The 4,304-nt window shown below is 41.2% G+C and overlaps 1 pseudogene; it reads right to left on the bottom strand.

Moving 5' to 3' along the window:
- Positions 1 to 1,961: 1,961 nt before the first annotated feature.
- Positions 1,962 to 3,119, bottom strand: LOC147748546 (zinc finger protein 862-like; annotated as a pseudogene).
- Positions 3,120 to 4,304: the final 1,185 nt, after the last annotated feature.

Here is a 4,304-nt window from a genome sequence, read left to right as displayed (position 1 = left end):
AACAAATGCAGCGCCAACAACCCAGGAAAACGTTGGCCACCCAAATAAACGGCAAATTTCATCCATTTACCTCCCTATGTGTGTATCAAAGTGCTGTGGGGAAGGTTTCTGCGAACATACATGGCAAAAAAAATACCTTAACTTTAACATGTATACATATCAGGCTGGCACTTACTTGTAGTGAGGAAGCTGATGCTCAGACTGAGGCTAAGGTTTGCGTTCTTCAGATCGCTGCCTTCTGTCCTTCCCTTTGAAATAACTTTATGGCCGGAGTCAGTGCTTGTTCTTTCAAAATACAGCATTAGCGCTCCGTCAGCAGATGAATGTAGCTCATTTTGTAATCCGTTTATGCTGCCAAGTCCTCAAAGTTTCATTTACATTGCTGTAGCTGTGGCAGTGTTTAATTTGTATGAAAAAAAGTGCCACGGGCCGGGTGTCCATGGCTTGGCAGTTCGGGCTGGACTGTTCCAATGAGGCACAGGGGTCATCAAGACTAATTTCCATAGCCAGTCCTGAACTGGGGTGGGGAACAGTGAGCTAAAGAACGATGATGGATTCAACCCAGGTCTGTGACTGGGAGTCAGTGTCTCGAAAGGAGACAAACAGCTTCATGGCAAATTGTCAGAAGTTTTATTTAATAAATTGGTCAAGACTGATTTGCATAGCTGAACTGGGGTGGTGAACAGTGAACTAAAGAACGATGATGGATTCAACACAGGTCTGTGAATGAGAGTCAGTGTCTCGAAAGGAGACAAACAGCTGCCACCATTGCAAATTGTCAGAAGTATTCAGACACCACAGTGAATGGTAAAACACAAAAATGCACAAGTTGTTAAGGAAAATGGTGCTGATTTGAACAGAGTAGCATTAAACTGAGTCGCTATCTTCTGAGTCAGTAACAACACTAGTGTTGTTTTGACAAGGATGTTTGTGGCCCATAATATGTCTTGTTCCTGGATTTGCTGAAAGCCAATGCAAAACGGCTGGGTTTGGATCAAAAGTGTCTAACTCTGGCCCATCTACTTGGATTCGCATTAAAGCAGACATGGTGTCACTTTTAAGGGACGTACGGAGCTCATTTTTTATTCGGTTCATGCTGCTAAACCCCCGTTCACATATTGCTGTTGTTGGACTGATGGAAAGCATGATTTCTAAAATTGGAAGGACATGTTTAACTTCTTCTGGGCGTTTTTTCAATAGCTGAGTGAAGAGGGATACAGGCTGCAACAACCTCCGATGAAAGACGTACAGTTTAAAATCTAGCCACTCTCCAGGGGCAGACTCAATTTCTTCATCAGTAAGTACCTTTTTGTAGTACTGTACAAGGTCCTCAAATTCTTGATCCCCAAAAACTCTAATCTTTTCAACAGAGTCTGGCCACAAAGTAAAATCAAAAATGTTAAACAAAGAATGCGGCTTGCCTGAGATGTGCTTCAGAAAGCGGTCACTCATAAATGAAAGAGCATTCTCTATTAACTCAATAGTGTCTTCCTTGACACTAGTTTCATTAGAGCTGCCTTTTCTAGCAGGCTTTGCCTGTGTTAGTAATGGGACCCCTGCGAAATTTCCATCTTTAAAAAGCAATTGAAATTGTGTTAGTGCTTTTCCTGGCTTTGTTTTCAGCAGTATTAGCTTCTGTTGAAGCACCTCGATTCTTCTTGCAACTTCAGAAATAAGAGTATCTTCTTGTTGAAATGCCTTAGACACTTGCTGAAGCAGCTCTGTGAAGTCTATCATGAAGTGCAAGAAATAAAGAAACTTCTCCGACTTCATGTCATGAAGCAATCCTTTGGCTTTGTTTGAATATTCATCAGTACCAGTAGCAAGGTGCTCAAGATGAAGTACTGTAGCTTCCCAGTTTGTCTTAAGCGCTGTTACTGCCCTGTGCTGACTTGCTACCCATGTGATTTGCTGCAAGCCACCAAAATGTTGTAACTGCTCTTCCAGATTATCAGCTATCTCTTTAAGTTCCCTTCTCCGCTTAGGTGAATAATAATATAGTTTGAAACATCCTTTGAGCACCTCTTCAAATTTGGATATGTATGAACTCTTTTTTTTAACATCACACACAGCAAGCTCTAGGTTGTGAGCTACACAGTGCACAACTGCAATGTGATTGCAATTGTCCCATCCTTGATGCTTGGAGACTTCGTCCAGTAGCTGCTTCACAGCACCAGATTTAGTACCGAGGTTCACAGCAGCTCCATCTGTATTCAAACCAATGCATTTCTGGCTCAGAATATCCAGAGATATGCCCATGCTTTCCAGGCCAACCATAATAGCATTTTTCACTCCGGACGCAGTGGAGTTTTTCATGCTGACAATGTCACACAGATGGGTAACAAGGGTGCCTTCACAAACAAATCGTACATAAATAAGTTCCTGTTCCTGAATTCCTTTGTCAGTTGACCCATCTGACAGAACACTGATGAACCTAGCATTTTCTATTTGGGATCGAATTGACATTTTTAGGGTCTCGGAAATTGCTATTACAAAGTTACGGCATGCATGATCAGTCATATAATTTTCGAAATTCCACTCAGGATTGTTCTTTTTCTGCAGTGAGCAGAGTTTTGGAAACTTAATAAAAGCCTCACCTTGTTTTGCGATATAATAGGCTGTATTAAATAAAATGTTTAAGTGCCGGATATTTTTTTCATGCATTTTTGTGATCGATTTGGCTATGCAGGTCTCCTGTGGCTTTTGAATTGCAGCTTCGTGTAATATGCATTTTTCATGCAATTTGCTCTTGTGGTGCCATTCCAACGTCTCCCTTTTGAATTTTTCTGTCACACCAGCATATAGGGAAGACTTAGTATCTGCAAGATGAGGAAATTTCCTGCAAACTCCACAATACAAAACTTGAGATTTTTTAAAACTGGGCTCAACTAGGTCAGCAGCAGCAGCTCCATTACTTTCCTGTTCTTCAATCACTGCCCACTTGAAATCTTCAAGCCATTTCTGTTGTACAACTCTCTGTCTTTTTTTTTATCATACTCCCTTTGCTTTTGGTGGATTTCTTCTAATCTCCTTTTTCCAACTGCTGAACTCTCTCCTTCATTATTCATTGGAGTTTTAGCTCCAGTTTTTCCTGCCAACCACAACCTGATGTCTGCCATTGCAGCTGCACTCTCTGCCTGTTGTCTGCCTTGTCCTCACTAGTTAGCCAGCACTGACTCACTGACTGCTTCTGTCCGCTTTGAGCTAGAATCAAAAACAACAAACTCACTGTAACTAATTTAAAAATTTACCATGAAGTTTGTACAAAACTACAATACTGGCTTATAACATTTGCTTTCAATAATTAATAACATATGATGGTTCCAATATAAATTTGTATGCATCAGATCTGTAAACTCAGTGTGGCACTCTCAGGTTCGCACAAAAGCCACCCCAATTTGGAAATGCGCTCTAATGGTAGGTACTGAACGATGTGCAACACCAGTGCAGCTTCTAAAATAACTCACTATTGAGACTAGTCTGCTCTTGAGTATTGCGGGTGGTTCTAATATGGGGGAGGCTTATACCTGGTCAGTAAAAGGTCTGCCTGACGCTTCCCCCTCCCAAAGCCTAACTCTGGGCCTAAACTACTTTTTGGGGGGAAACTGGGTGGTAATTAGTTGTCACACAATCTGCACAAGCCGCACCTTCATGGTCACACTGTCTTGCAAGCAAAATCAAGCAATGAAGGTGAGGAAACATACAAATAAACTACACAACATAGTAAACTTGCAGCAGTATAAACTCTGGGAAGACATTTAATTTCCATTACCTTCAGATAATAACTGACAGAGTTCGGGACGTTTATAAAAGTGCATGAACCTACAGCCAAATCAAATTCTCCACATTGCGCTTCATCTGGGAAAAGGCATTAAGCAAACCTTTTTTAAACAGTGAGTTTATATGGGCACAGCACAGACAGTCTGACCTGTAAACAAATTTGCACATAACGCTTTACAGATTCATTACAACATGGACATTCATTTTCAACTCACAATGCACAATAAAAATATTGAATCTTATTAAGACCAAAGGAAAAAATTCAGTGCAGCGTAATAAATTACTGTAAGTAGTTGCATCGCACAAAACACAAATCACTTCTTGGATCATCACACAAATCACTGGAACCCATCACTGTTATCAACCTTGGAGGGAGAAAGGCAAAGACTACCCCTGCATCAGCAGCAGGAAGAATGTGTGCACAAGTGCGCGAATACATACGCACACACACAAAAACACACCGCTAGGGCTTGGCACACCAAGGTATTACCAACTGAAAATGCAGGTACACAAAGGTCCCACAC

Source organism: Lissotriton vulgaris, chromosome 1_1 (assembly GCF_964263255.1).
Source record: "Lissotriton vulgaris chromosome 1_1, aLisVul1.2, whole genome shotgun sequence".
In the NCBI taxonomy this organism is placed as follows: Eukaryota; Metazoa; Chordata; class Amphibia; order Caudata; family Salamandridae; genus Lissotriton; species Lissotriton vulgaris.
Note: the sequence above shows the minus strand (reverse complement) of the source record. Positions and strands in the feature narration are given on the sequence as shown.